Genomic DNA, 16,154 nt, shown 5'->3' on the forward strand with positions numbered 1-16,154 from the left:
AGTAAACTGCTGGGCCAGGGAGCAGAGACCAGAGTCAGATGGTAATAGGGAAGGTGGAGGGGGTGGTGGTGGCAGTAGTAGGGGAGCAGACATACCAGGGAGGGGGCTCCATGCAGGCTCCGGCTTTTTTGCCACTCCAAGCAGCAAAGAAAAAAAAAGGGCCACGATCGGCAGCACTTCGGCAGCAGATCTACCGTGCCACTTCTCTCGTAGGGACTGAAAGACCCGCTGCCAAATTGCCACCAAAGACCCAGATGTGCTGCCCCTTTTCATTGGCTGCCCCAAGCACCTGCTTGGTTCGCTGGTGCCTGGATCCAGCCCTGCTCCACGCCACTCCCCCAGCTCCCCACAACAACAGCACCTACCACCACAGAAGCAAGGATGTTACAAACCCTCTCCATAGAGCAAGACCTCCTCTACTCCCTCCTCAGCTCCAGCAGAAGTACAGGTTCTTCAGCAGCAGCAACCCAGCCAGGGAAGACACCAAAAATGATGGGAAAAGTGGGGCCTCACACTCCCCTCTGAGGGTCACATCAGGAGCTGCCAGGGGGGGGGCAACCAGCTAGCAGGACGGCCTCAAAAGAGTGGTAGGTAGATCAGCCTCAGAATGAGCAGGTCTCTGTTCCTTAGATAGCTAAACAAAGGCTACTCCAGGCTAATCAAGACACCTGACACCAATTTAACCAGTTAAGGTCATTAGGCTAATGCTAGCACCTGACCTCAATTAACTGGCAAGGGGTCAGTTAAGGCTGTTAGGCTAATGGAGACAGCTGGAACCAATTAAGGTCTCTCTCATACTGCTTAAAAGCTCTCCTTCTCTTGTGAGAAGCCCAGGTGAAAAGAGCTGGAGGAGTGGAAGTATTGCTGAATTCTGAGGTAATGGTGAAGCTAGGAAAAGGGGACCATGGTGAAGTGGCTCAGGGAATCCAAGCAATGTCAGTGGGGAAGGGAAAGCTACCAACAGCTGCTACCATTAGGGTCCCTAGGCTGGAACCCAGAGTAGAGGGCAGGCCCAGGTTCCCCCCATGCTCTACAGAGATCCCCTTGAGAGGGGAAGCAGACTTTAATCCAGGCAAGAGATGAAACTGTGCCTACTGAGCTCTAAGGAGCAACAGCGACTGGGTATTCTACCTTCTTACCTCCCATACTGGCCTGTGATGAAAATAGCTCAAGAAGCTGTGACCTTTGCCACTGTACTGACAACCTCCCTTTCTCGAGGGCCTTAGCGAGCTTATGAGGCCACTGAATCCGCCTTGAAGCGTGGGACCCACCAATACAGGCTCGGAGTTTTGTCACTGCATGTGACCACTAACCAAGTCACCCCTTAACATTGTTTGTTTAGCTAAATAGATTGAGCTCCTTGAGTCTATCAAGGCATGTTTTCTAACCCTTCAGTCATTTTTGTGGCTCTTCTCTGAACCCTCCTCGGTTTTATCAACCTCCTTCATGAACTGTAGTACACCAGAACTGGATATAGAATTCCAGCAGTGGTCATGCCAGTGCCAAACAGAGAAAATGACCTCTCTCCCTGTTAAATCCAAATGATTCTTTATGTATTTGTCAAACAGTTTGTGGATAACCCACAAACTGAAAGTTGTTCATCCAAATTGCTAGTTTTGTTTGCTATTTATTTTTCCAGGTGTGTGTCATCACCTAAGTGACATGATATTGTTTCTGCTTCCTGAATGGGTGAACCATCAGGAGAACAAATAATAAGGCTATGTCTACACTGCCCTACAGTTCAGATGACAGGGATGTGCATGGCAGTATGTACCAAAATGCTGTGCTGTAACTCCCTCATGCAGATGCTGTGAGTGCAAATTTAAAAGGTTCCTAGTTTGTTTAATGTAATCCTTGTCAAACAGGACTTGCACTAATGCAAACTAGGAATCTTTTAGTTCTGTGCTTGCAGTGTCTACATAGGGGAGTAGAAGTGCAACACTTTAGTGCACACCAGCTATTCATACCCCAGACTTTAGGGCTTGTTTATACTGCCCCACAGACAGCTGAAAAGTTTATGCATAATACTCTTATTTGCATGTGAATAGATACATCTGAAAAACAGTCATCCCTAAAGGTTCATGAGAACAAAAGCCTATTTGGGTGTGAAATGGTGTGCACTCACCTCTTGTGAGTGATCCCTTGACTGACTGTGTGTGCACCTGCACACTTTGTCCCTGCTCTGGGATAGGACAGTGCCCCAGGGCTCCCTCCTTGAAGACTATGTCCCAGCCCAGGGACCCTGTAGATAGCAGCTGTCTGCTGTGCCCCTTTAACTATGTCAGATGGCTTCTCTTTTCCCTGGGCCACTTCCCCACAGCCTCACACAATCTTCACCCTTACCTCAGGGCCTTGGTCTAATGCAGTCCCAGCAACCAGCTCAGGGCTCCTTCTTGCTTTCCCTGGGTTCTGGCAGCATAGCCCTGTCTACAGTTCTAAAGCTCCATCAACCAGCCATACTTCTACAGCTGCAGAAAGGCGCTGAACTCCCCCTGGCCCTGCAGCTCTTCTTATACTCAGCTGCTAGGCCCTGATTGGCTGTGTCCCACACAGCCACTCTGGGCAGCTTGGAGGATCCTCTCCACTGACCTTTGTGGGGACAGGGTTTGAATTATGATAAATAAGGGGTTTGAACATGACTGAACTGATATTTGGATTTCAAACAGATGTTCATGAACATGGTTTTTCAATATTCAACCAGCTCTGGTTAGAAGACATGGGAATGAGAAATGTGATTGATTACTGCTACAACAGGCAAAGCAGTACTGATAGAAGGTGGTCTTAAGTGTTCTTATCTTGCTCTTAACAGTTGTCTTTAATTGGCTTTCATAAGCCATATAACATTTCTAGTTTCTAGTCATGATCTCACTTTTTTGTTTTGAGCTAAAAATAGTTGCACAATAAATGGAGTGTAATCCATCTCTATGCCATGTGTGGCTGTGATATTAGTTCATGTGATAAATAGCATTTACCATATACCTTTGACCTTCCCCACCATGTAATCTTCCTACTAATACATCTTCACTGGGGCTTCTTCTGACACTGCAAATCTCCTAGGAGTCTCAAATGACTTTTTAAACCAGAAATATTGTTTTCCCTCAAACAAGAAATTTCCTTCAAAACCATACTGGCCCAAGGCCCAGGACTGGCAATACTCAGTCCTGAATGAGCTAAACATGTAGCGAATTTAAGGTCTAATATCTCTCAAACAATCAACTAATAAACTGGTGCTTTATTCCATGGTAGAGCTGGGGATATGCCATAGGGGCCATAAGCAGTATGCTTCTAACTCCTAATTATCAGACCTTAAAACCACAACACTGTGGAAAACACAAATAATTGTTTAATTCTGTCCCTGCTCCCATGTGGATTCCCAGTTGAATTTGTGAAGCCAGATTTTTTTTCAAGAGACCTTGGCTCCTATTTAAAATCTGTTCACTTGATTAGGTTCCTAAACAGCAGCGGAGCCTTTAAATAATCTGGCTCCAGTTGTGGGTGCTGAGCGCTCTAGAATAATCAACCCATAGTTAATCGCCTGGCTTTATAGGAAGAGAGAAACTAGATAGTATCAGTACAAAATGTTAAACGCTGTAATAACACATCTGAAATAGTTTCTCTACAGTAAATGTGGCATATAGAATACTAGATGGTGGATATACTACAAAGCTTTTTATCAGCACTTATTAGGCATGACTTCCTTTTTAAATAGGAGTTTGTCATTCATGGCTAAAACATGTACCCCCAAACTCATGCTAACAATGTCCTGTGTCATCGTTATATATTTCATATACAGCATATAACGTAGCTCAGCAAATCCCCCATGAAACTTTTTTTCTTTGGCTGCACTTATCTGTGCTAGTTTTTTATGGTGGTTGTGGTGGTGATTTAACAGCAGACAAACATTTTTATTAACTGGTTCACTACTGTCTGTCTTGAAGTGGCAGAATTCCAACTGGAATGTCAATAGGGTCTTTCTCTCTCCATGTGGTAAGAGATGTGCTTGAATGGCCTTTTTCTGTTCAGTCTATTAACTTTGCCATATTGGGTTGTGGACAAAAGGTCCATCACTGGCCGAACTCCAGCTGCCTAACTCAGATCAACTGTGGATTCCCCACAAATGGAAGTCTTCTGTACTAACCTCTTCTGTCCCCCAAGCAAGGCTATTTCTGTCCCACAAGCAAGGTTGTTTCTGTAGAATCACTGTTCTAGACTGTTTATGTAAACTTACAATTACAGTGTGTATGTCAAAATATAAAATATGGGTGCATCTATACCTTGCAGTCTCTTTCCGGGCAGACTTTCTGCCACTGTGAGCCTTGGACCTATGTCTCTCAGGGCTGAATCTAGGGCACCATAGTTTAATTCTCTTCCTACCTGGTGGTGTCTTCTCGAAAGAGAACAGCAAGACTGTTTTTATTGTAGCCAATTGTAAACTTCATTTAAATGCATAAGAGGAGAGGACTGTGTTTATTTTCCTTAGCTTTTATCCAGCTACAGCAGAGAACTGTGGCCTTGTACAGCAAGAGAACCATTTTGGGCTGATGGGGGACACACACACCCTTTAATGCAAGCAAAACTGCCACTGATCCCAATGGAAGTTTCACTTGAATACCAATGTGACTAGGCCCTTAGCTGACTAACCAGTCCTAGTGAGCTACAAACAGTGACACCCATTCCATTGCAATATCTGGATCAGACTGGACACTGCATTATCGTGACAACACTGTGTACAACATTGATCAGTGTTTGGATACCAACTGACATGCAACTTAGAAGCACCTGGGGATGGGGAGATGAAATGTGATGGAGTGAGGTCATTCTACAATTGTTGGGCGGGTTCTTGTGACTCCATTTGACGCAACAATGTCTCCAGTTTATTCTGTTCCTGGTTGCAGGGAGACTATGTGGAGCTCTGCTTCTCTCTCCATCCCTCTGAGCCAGGGGTCGGCAACCTTTCAGAAGTGGTGTGCCCAGTCTTCATTTATTCACTCTAATTTAAGGTTTCGTCTGGCAGTAATACATTTTAATGTTTTTAGAAGGTCTCTTTCTATAAGTCTATAATACATAACTAAACTATTGTTGTATGTAAAATAAATAAGGTTTTTAAAATGTTTAAGAAGCTTCATTTAAAATTAAATTAAAATGCAGAGTCCCCTGGACTGGTAGCCAGGACCTAGGCAGTGTGAGTGCCACTGAAAATCAGCTCGCATGCTGCCTTTGGCACGCATGCCATAGGTTGCCTACCCCTGCTCTGAGCAGTCAGGAGAGGTAGTGGGAGAGAGACATGCCAGTGATTTGGCTTATTTGCTCACCATTCCTTGTGCTGCTGCTGTGTGTGTGTGTGTGTGTGTGTGTGTGTGTGTGTGTGTGTGTGTGTGTGTAGTGCTTGTTTGACTGGTACTTTGCTTGCTCCGCCTGGTATCAGATCACGTCTTAGATGTGGACTTTATGATATAAAGTCATGCCATGGATCAAAAGATGTGATGATTATTATGCATTTTTACAAAGATTAATAAGGACATGTAGGGGTTGTAAAGTCAATTGCTTGGCGGTGGTGAACTGATAACTTGTTTTCTGACCGTTTTCCTGTCTGGCCATATCACTAAGCCGGAGGAATGACAGAAGGGATTAGTATGCCAGAGTAAGAAGATGGACACAAACATGTTGTATCTATTGAATAAAAATCCCTTTCAGAGCCATTTCCATGCCAGTCCTTTGAAGAACATGGTTGAGTCTATATGCTTACTTCCCTCTGCTCCCATTTCTTTAAAAAAGGTTTAATGTTCAGCAACTGGCCTTATCTAGGTTTTAGAGTTAGAAAACACCTGGAATAGGGTATTAAGTGGTCAGGACTGCTTGGCTCTGATGATAGGTCTGCAGTTACCTCACTGTATGACTGTAGGTAAATTAACTTGATCGCTCTATGCCTCAGTTTGCCCATCTGTGAAAATATGGATAATCCCTATTAAACTAGGGTGTTAGTGTTAATCAATAATGAATGTAAAGTCCATTAAAATAAGCACAGGCTCTAAACCTGGGAGGGAGAGAGGGAGGGGGAGATCCCGAGCGGCCGTTTCGTGCGCCGCTGCTCCCCCTCCGTCCCAGGCTTGAGAGCCTGGGAGGGAGGGGGAAACTCCGCGTGGCCGCGGCGTGGGCACCGCTTCTCTTCCCCCTCCCTCCCTCCTTCCTAGGCTTGAGAGCCTGGGGGGAGGAGGCAGGGCTGGGGATTTGGGGAAGGGGCGGAGTTGAGGCGGGGTAATTAAAGAAGGGGGGGGCGGCCAAAATTGTTTTTGCTTTGGGCGGCAAAAATCCTAGAGCTGGCCCTGCCAGCAGGAGTTGACTCACTATTGAATAAAGACTGTAGGATTTTGCCCCTTTTTCCTTTACCGTCTCATTCCAATTTTACACCAAATGTTTATTTAAATTACACTTTCATGTTCCAAGCACTACCTTTGATGATAAAGTATTGGCCAGACACGGCTTTGCTTACAGTGTAGAGTAACTCCATATCCTGCAATGGAGTTACTCTGAATTCATACTGATGTAACTGACATCTGAACTGGGCCCATTCTTTGCATCTGATGGGTATAAAGTCCTGTTGGTAACCTGGTTTAAATTAAAAGACGTTGTGGTATCCTAAACGATGGGTTTCACTAGAACAACCAGTTTCAGTGGGGAGAAGGTATTTTGTTGCAAATATTCTAGCTACAAATATTCTTGCCTTATTGGATTACCCTTACCCAATCAGTGAGTAGAGCAGGAAGGCTGTGTCTGAACGGACTGTTTTTTAGTCCGTTTAAAATGCAGCCTGAGTTTGCATTTACCTGTTACTCTCCCGTATAAAAAGTGGCTGACAGTAAATCTGAACTACCCTGATTTGGTTGCTATATGCCACTCCACAGTGCATTCTGTTTTCAGTGACAGACCCCCAAGCTACTTAAGTAGCTCTATTGTTTCAAAAACCAACCTTTCTGACCTTGCAGATCAGCCTTTAAGAACATGATTTGCCATACTGGGTCAGACCACGGTTCATTTTGCCCAGTATCCTGTCTCCAACAGTGGCCCATACCAGATCTTCATGTGGAGTATACAGAACAGGTCAACTATGGAGTGGTCTATCCCTGTCTTCCCCTCACAGCTGCTGGCAGTCAGTGGTTTAGGGTAGCCTGGAGCATGGGTTTGCATCCCTTACCATCTTGGCTAATAGCGATTGATGAACTTATCTAGGTCTCCTTTTAACCCAGTTATACTTTTGACCTTCACAACATCCCATGGCAATGAGTTCCACAGATTAGTTGTGCATTGTGTGAAAAAACACTTCCTCTTGTTTGTAATAAACCTGCTGGTCATTAATTTAATTGGGTGATCCCTTTATATTGTGGGAAAAGATAAATAACACTTTTATAGACCTGTCATATCCTCCTTTAGTAGTCTCTTTTCTAAGATGAACCACCCTAATCTTTTTAGTCTGTCCTCATATGGGAGCTGCTCCATACCCTGGGTCATCTTTGTTGCCCTTCTTGGGAACTTTTCCATTTCACTATAGCCTTTTTGAGATGGGGTGACCAGAACTGGTCACAGTAAGGTGTAGGTGCACCATGGATCTATTTAGTGGCATTATGATATTCTGTCGTCTTTTCTATCCCTTTCCTGATAGTTCCTAATATACCATTAATCTTTTTGGCCTCTGCTGCATCATGAACTGAAGTTTTCAAAACTATCCACAGTGACTCCAAGATTTTTTTTGGGTGGCAATAGCTAATGTAGAACGCATCATTGTACATGTATAGTTGGGATTACTTTTTACCAATGAGCATTACTTTGCACTTATCAGTGTTGAATTTCCTCTGCCATTTTGTTGTACAGTCACCCAGTTTTGTGAGATCCCTTTAACTCCTTGCAGTCTACTTCGGGCTTAACTAGCTTGAATAATTTTGTATACTCTGCAAACTTTGGCACTTAAACATATCCATTAATGATCTGGAAAAGGCGGTGAACAATGAACAACACTGTTTCTAGTACAGACCTGTAGAGGACCCCATTATTCATTTATCTCCATTGTGAAAACTGACCACTTATTCCTGCCCTTTTGTTTCTTATCTTTCAACTAGTTACTGATCCAAGAGAAGACCTTCCCTCTTATCTCATGGCTACTTAGTTTCTTAAGAAACTTTCATGAGCCCTGTAGTAAAACCATTTATAAACTAGAAGTCAGGACTCCTGGGTTTTATTCTCTGTTATGTCTGTAAGAACCAGAGCTTCTGACTACAAACAGTCATGTTGTAATTTGAATTAATTCATTGTCCCTTAACATGTTAACTAATGTGATTGTGCAAACATTTGTAGAGCATCTTCACTAGCATTTACAGAGTCCTAGGTAAACAACAACCTAGAACAAATGTTTAAGGAATGGCTATGTTAATATTTACAACTGTTAACTAACTCATCTGGTAAGCAATTATCTTGAGTCACAACAGGACTAAAGCCTCTAATCTAGACAAATAGACCAAATTCTGCTCATTTACACCAATATAAATCTGCAGTAACTTCAGTGGTATAAAATCCACACATCATTTTATGCTTCTCTAAAACGATTATACTACTCACCTGTTGGGGGATGGAGGAGGGAAATAAATCACAAACTTATCATACTTGGGACCAGATCCTCAGCTGGTAATGTCAGTGTGGTTCCACTGAAGTCAGCAGCTGAGGATCTGGCTTTAAATTCCTAATCCAATATAGAGAAAACCATGAAATCTTAAATACTTTTTTTGTGATAACTGTTGGCAAAGGCTGTCTTTATAATGGCTGCTACCATATCTTTCTGGGTGCTGTAAGGGTTAATCAGTGTTTATAAAGTGTTCTGCAGGCCTTAACTAAAAGAAAAAATGAAGCAGCATAGAAAAGAAGTCATGCACTGGTAAGTAGGTGTAAAACATTGGTATTATATTAAAAGCAAAGGGATTTCTATAACTTCCCCATGACAACTCTTTTCATTATTGCTTGAGGGAGAAGCTAGTTCAGCTTTAAGTACAACTTTCCTTTTGTTATTCCAGTGGGCTCCTGCTTACTGCCTCTATAGCTTTAAATAAATATCAAAGGAGATCCATCTTTTCACTGTCTGAACAATCTATATTAATCTTTCTGGATAGAATTGCCATTAAAAATGAATTGTTGGTTAATCTACCACACTTCTAACCTCATTGATCATATATCCATGACCTTAAGCAATTGTGACTGAATATAAACCACTAGGACAATGGAATTATAACTCAATTCTATGCACTGCACAGGTGTTCTCTTCCCCCAGATTGAAATCATGTCATCTGTTTTAGGGCTGCTCATGCAAAAAGACTGTCTGAACTAACTTATGTGGGCTATTCATCAGCAGCACGCACAGAACTTAAAGGTTTCAGAGTAGCAGCTGTGTTAGTCTGTATCCGCAAAAAGAAGAACAGGCGTACTTGTGGCACCTTAGAGACTAACAAATTTATTAGAGCATAAGCTTTCGTGGACTACAGCCCACTTCTTCGGATATGCATATGCATCCGAAGAAGTGGGCTGTAGTCCACGAAAGCTTATGCTCTAATAAATTTGTTAGTCTCTAAGGTGCCACAAGTACTCCTGTTCTTCTTTTTACAGAACTGAAAGTGAGGCTCAGAAATCCATGAACATAGTGGTTTAGGAAAACTTAAGTCTTGATTTTTATAAAACTTGGCACTTACCGCTAATGAACCACGTGTGAGAGAGATGAATGATTCCCATTTTATAAAAGAAGAAGCTGAATCACAGATGACTCAGCTTGTTCAAAGTTGCACAATAAATCTGTGGCAGAGCTGAGACTCTAATTCAGATCTCATGTCTCCTAATCCTGTGATGTAACTGCTAGACAAGACTTCCTCTTATCTGCACTTGCCTACTTGAGAAAATTGCACTACTTTAACAAAAAAACATTTTTTTTATTTGAACCAATGCAAACTCCTGTGCTGATGCTGCTCAAAAAGTGTCTACATAATGATTTTGCACTGGTTTAACTAGACAAGTGTAGCGGGGCAGTAACTCCGCTACTGCCCTGAAGGGCTTAAAACAGCCTTGTGAGAGGGCTGTGGCAGGGAATCAGTAAGCCTGGGCTGATTGGGGCATGGCCCAGCTGTGGCTACTTCCCCAATCAGGCTGCAGCTGGCCCTATAAAGGGGCTGCTAGGCTGGAGCTAAGTCAGTCTCTCTCTAGCCATTGAGAGGGATGGGCCTGGCTGCTGGGAGCTGAGTAGGGTACCTAGACTGGAGCAGGGCTGGGGAAAGGCCAGAGGAGCTGGGGAGCTGTGGCCTGGAAAACCCCCAGGCTGAGGCCTTGCTAAAGACTAGAAAAGGTACTGGGGTGCAGAGGGCAGCCCAAGGGTAGGCAGAGGCAGCAGGTCCAAATTCTCCTTGCTGATGATGAGTGGCTCTGACACTGTAGTCTGCCCCAGTGAGTAGGGGCTAGATGGTGACTGGCAGTAGCTGAAGACTGAGGTGGGGGTTGGGAGTTCCCTGGGGAGACCCAGCAAGACTGTGGGGTACTGTAGGGAGCAGAACCCAGAGAAAAGGGGCACCAGGGTCCAGAAGGGACACTGGGGCCAGCAGCAAGGCAAGACACCAGCCTGTAGAGGGTGCTCCTGAGTGGACAGAGCTAATTCCCTGGATGACCAGCAAGAGGCACCGCAGTGGTGAGTCATTGCCCTGCTACACAGGTTTTTTTGTTTTTGTTTTTAAACCCATGTACTTGGGTGCAAGTTTGCATGTGGATAAGGCCTAATTTTTTATATGTATTTATTGAGGGGGGGGGGGGGTCTTTTCTCTCATTTTCTTGTTATACTTTAAGGCTGAAAAATTAAAGATTTTAAACAGATTTTACTGGCACAGATCAGGTCAATTAACATGGTTAATATTGTACCTAAAGCTACTTTTCATGACCACTGGAAGGGCTAAGAAACAATCCGGTCACCTTTTCTACAAGTATTCTAGTCTGTGTATTTTTGGATACCTGGGGCTCTTGAAGAAGAAGAAGGGAAAAATGCTATTTTATTGCCATAAGTTGATTGAGTACACAAAGATTTTTTTTAATCATATGCCTTTTTATATAAATACCCATTAGTTTACTGATTGCAACACTAGCATTTGAGGAACATGTTTAACATATCAATGGTGATAAGAGACTTCCATTCTTGTGGCAGAACAAATGCATGCAGATTAATGGCTTGACTCTGAACACCTGTATCTTTAGACCTAGTGTAGTGCTCATAAGTACACTAGTGAAGTAACAATTAGATTTTTCACTTCTTGGTACTAACTTTTAAACCACTCTTGATAATGCTCAAAAAAATGGATAACCTCAATTCACTCCATAGCAGACTTTGCTCCTTAGAACTGTGCATTGCACTCTGGCTAAAAGTATAGGGGGAGGAAATGCTGAAGTGTATTTGATGCTGCTGGAAATAGACCAGGCAGGTTCAGATATTTCTACAACTAGATATGGTAGAATTTAGAAGCTTGAAGGGACATGGAACAAATCATTCAAGTCTTTGACATTAGGCCAGGTAACTTAGACTGTCCCACCTAGAAATATGACTGTTCCCTCTGCTGTGTTCCCAATGAAGAGAAGTGAGGTTTTGATGCTCAATGGGTAATATATGCTAAGTGGACCCCCGAAATGCCAAATTGTAACCAAATCCTACGATTTTTAGATCTCCAATAGGCAAAATCCAGGAAGAAAACTCCCATGAGCTCAGTGAAGAGGTCTGCCTGAGTGAGGGGTCTTGGATGTAGCCCTAACCTAGCTTAAAAGCCAAATGCTGCTGTAAGGGGCCTTGTACCATCTCATTGTGACCCCTCCCCACTGAGAGAAACAAGGAAACATGCATCCCAAACAGCAAAGGTCAACAAGCTGCCCAGCCATCTACATCAGGGATGTAGGAAGCTACTGCCAGAGAGACTTCTCAGCAAAAACTGGAGGAAACATCTAGAGCACAGAAGAAAAAAATCAGATGTCCTGCGACTAATCTCCAGGGTACGGTAGCCATCGTGGATGGCCAACTAGAACATTTCACAACATACTTTGCTAATTTAGAGCAACATAGGGACTGTGTGGCGAACCAGCTGCTTAAAACACTTTCTCATGTTGGTGAGGGGGGAAATAAAGCAATAGTCTAAATGACAGAAAGCACTTCTGAGAGGCAACAGGATAACAGCTCTGATTTGAGTGACAAATAGGAGTACATAATATACACCCTCTGGGGTTGAAGATGGAAATGCACCATAGTGTTTGTGTTCAAGCTTGCTTGTTTTTGGCTCTCCTTTCTTCCTTCTCTCCCTCCCACCCACTGCCACAAAGTGTCCCACCTATATTCCAAGGGAATGTAAGTGGAGGGAAAGTCTCACTTTCCCACAGACCAACCACACCCAAATTTGGGCCAGATCCTCAATTGGTGTAAATCAGTGTTTGTTCCATTGATTTCAGTGGGTTTGAAACCAACTGGAAGTTTGAAAGAAGATTGATAAACGTGAGAGAGTAAGGCAGGGGTCGGCAACCTTTCAGAAGTTCTGTGCCGAGTCTTCATTTAGTCACTCTAATCTAAGCTTTTGCGTGCCAGTAATACATTTTAATGTTTTTAGAAGGTCTCTTTCTAGAAGTCTATAATATATAACTAAACTATTGTATGTAAAGTAAATGTTTAAGAAGCTTCATTTAAAATTAAATTAAAATGCAGAGCCCCCTGGACCGGTGGCCAGGACCCAGGCAGTGTGAGTGCCACTGAAAATCAGCTTGCGTGCTGCCTTTGGCACACATGCCAGAGGTTGCCTACCCCTGGAATAAGGGCTTGTCTATGCAGTGCATGTTAATATGGGGCTACCTTACTGCACACTAGGGAGCTTTTAGTGTATGCAGTAGGGTCCCATATGGGCTAGTTACTATGCAACATGTTAGTGCACATTAGCACACCACAGAGACAAGTCCAAAGTGTGTGTGTGTGGGGGGGGAGAACAGGGAGAGAGAAAGAACTTGTATAGTGAAAACTGCAAAACAAGACACCATAAACATAGCCCTCAGGTATCTAGTATATTTTTGTTTGACCCGTAGTCAAAGCCCACTTTTACTAAGTAACCAATTTTAGACCTTGGATGGTGGCTTAAAACAGCTTTTATTGTACATGAAGAGAAGAAAATATTTATTGTGTTCTGGATATGTGCCTGTCACTACAATAGGAAAAAGCTCCTGCTTCGTCAGGTATTTAGATTAGAATATTGAAATGCCAGGAAAGAACTATGGGTCAGATCCTCTGCTAGCGCAAACAAACTTACACTGGAGGAACATGTCTTAAATATTTTGGGACCTAGATTCAACCAACACTTTTCAGATAACACTAGAAAGCCGCACCCCTGGGAAAATCAGTGGGAGACTGATTGTTAATCATTCTGAATAGAGAAACCTTCTTCCTGTGGAATGATGGAAACTGTTGTAGCTGAAGGTTGGCTGTCATTTTTTTGAGATTTTTAGTGTCTGTCTGTCTTTGACAGGGCTTATACTTAAGTTAAAATTTGGAGATGCTATAAAATATAGGGGACATATTGTGGCACTGGCTGAGTTATGACAGGGACATGGATATATCACTAAGTCCATCTATATCCTCATTTGTTTAATTTAAAACTGGCTGGAGAGCTTCCTTTGCTTCCAAAAGTTGACACTCCTGTCTCACGTGGATTTTGGGTGTTAGAGCAGTACTAAGAAGCTGTTTTATCAGCTGCCAAGAGGTGCATACATGGGGCCTGATCCTACAGATGCTTATGTATGTGTTATCTTAGTCATGTGAGTAGACCCATAAAGTCATTTGGAGGGCTTGCTTGGGACCTTTTAGTATAGTGAGCATTAAGCAGTAAAATAAATATTTGCAGAATCAGGCTCTTAATTATGCTGTGAACTGGAGCCAAATCCTGTATGCCTTACTCACACAAGCAATCTTATTGAATTCATTTGGGCAAGCAAAAATTGGCATTTAGCCCCCAGTCCTACAATTGCATCTCCATGAACGAGCCCTCGTGAACACACATAACAATGAAACTTTGTGTAGTTGCAAGGATCCACTCAAGTGGATCCAATTGTAGTAATAGGGCCTTAAAGTGTACAACGTCTGGAAATGTTGTGCAAAAATGCAGCGCCCTTGAATTGTATCACAACTATTAAAGGATAAATCGGCAAGTCATACAAGGAAAACTTAGACTGTACCTATCTGTCTCGGCTCAATAGCCTCTGAAAAACAAAGGTCCTAAGCAAGCCCTCTTTTTCCACAGGAATAAATTTGAATGTGAATGTGTTTTTTAATAGAATTAGCATTCCTGAGTCTGTCACTGGAAGCCATCTTGCTTAAAAAAAACAAACAGGTCACTTGATACTGGACCTACAAGAGCATAACCATATGAATAAGTCTACACAGGTTGCATGCTATTGATTTAGCAACATAAAAATGAACTTTACTATGTGATAAACTTTCATGCTATGGTCTTGATCTTGGATTAATGCAGTCTGGCAAGTTCATCATAATCAAAATGAAAGCATGTTACCCAGAAGATCTATCAGCAACACTAACTCATGACCACTTTAACAACATAAATGTTTGTGGATTTCACCAAGGAGCAGTTGCTTGTGTATGTCTGGAGTAGCCTTGCATCTGGGTGCTGTAATTATAATCTGAAGAGAATTCCATTCTATGAAAATGGGGCCTTTAATTCCCCTATATGTACAATAAATCATTGTATGCACTTAAAATGTACAAAACATGCCTTCAGGGAGCTTGAGAAACAAAGCAGCAAAACGAGGAAGGAAAAATGCAAAGGGTGGGGTTCTAAGAATTGTTCAGTGTTGGCTTAACTTTGTTCCCTTCAAGTAAATGGTAAAATGCCCATTAATTGCACTGTGAGCAGAGCTACCCAAAGGCTTTGATTAATCTGGAAAATGATAGGGATGTTGATGTACTAGATAGTCCTTTCTCACAGAAGAATTACATTTACGGTGGGGCAGTGTGTGTGAGGGAGAATAAAATCTGAAGGGGGGGGGAAACAGATGCAAACTCTACTCCACAGAGAACTGGATCAAGACAAAAATGAACTAAATAAACAAAGATCATACTCCTTCAGGACAGAATAAAGGAATATACATGCAGATAAGTGGAGCCTGCAAAAAGAGGTAGAACACTGATCTGTGAGGAACTGGATGTGGCAAATGAGTTGAAAATCAGTCATAGAATAACCAAGAAGGATTCAGGTTTTTTGAAGTGTTATAGGTCTGTTTTCTTACACTTTGTTGGTAAAGTAGTGAGATCCGAAATTATTCTGGATTTAACCCCAAGAAATGAACCAACTCAATTACCTGAAAGGAAAGTGGTAAAGCATAGACAACTATTCATACAAATTAAAGGATTAGAAAAGGGGTAAGAAACAAAATAACTGACAGTATTAGATCGCTTTGTGTTAAGGCAAATTACGATATGTGAGACATATGGCTTACAATGAGCTGGGTGGACTGAAAGAAATACAGCAATGCAGGGGGACACACAAGACTTTCTACCAAGTAAAATTCTTGGGTATTTCTTTCAGCCTTTCAAAATCATACTTGCTAGCCCACAGCAAGTGTTTTTTGTTTTGAAATGCTAATAAAACAATCACTTTTAGCTTTCTCCTCAATCATGGATGATGGCAAGTGAGTAGATTTTTGGGGTGGGGCTAGTAAGTTTTCTCTATAATTAGGCAAGACTGCATAAACACCACACTGTATATAAGCCTACACTAACTTAGTGATGGTGTTCATTGTGGGTGTGCCTAGGTGAGATTGTGTTTCTTATCTTTTCTCTCCCTATTATAATTTGCCAATAAAATCTCTCTTAATTTTAAACCAATCTGATTTAGACCTGGAGTATTATTAATCTGGGGTCAGCTAGTGCCAGGCACCTTAGAAACTCAACTTGCAACCAGGGATAAGTGATACATGTGAAATTTGAATGGCAGCACACTTCAGCCTGATAAAAGGCAGCTGTGGAACTCACTGCCATGAGATACCATTGAGGCCAGGAGTTTAGGGGGCATCTTGTGCCTTACTAATTCATAAGAGTAATAAAGAAACTTCCC

At 42.5% G+C, this 16,154-nt stretch overlaps 1 long non-coding RNA gene across 1 annotated transcript in view; it reads left to right on the forward strand.

The window, feature by feature from the left end:
- Positions 1-813: 813 nt before the first annotated feature.
- Positions 814-16,154, forward strand: part of LOC135973066 (uncharacterized) — a 34,832-nt gene continuing 19,491 nt past the window's right edge. Inside the window, exon 1 of the long non-coding RNA XR_010589771.1 lies at positions 814-876. This is a non-coding gene — a long non-coding RNA (uncharacterized LOC135973066). The remainder of the gene's footprint in view (positions 877-16,154) is intronic.

The sequence above is a fragment of the Chrysemys picta genome, chromosome 8, assembly GCF_011386835.1.
Source record: "Chrysemys picta bellii isolate R12L10 chromosome 8, ASM1138683v2, whole genome shotgun sequence".
Taxonomy (NCBI): domain Eukaryota; kingdom Metazoa; phylum Chordata; order Testudines; family Emydidae; genus Chrysemys; species Chrysemys picta.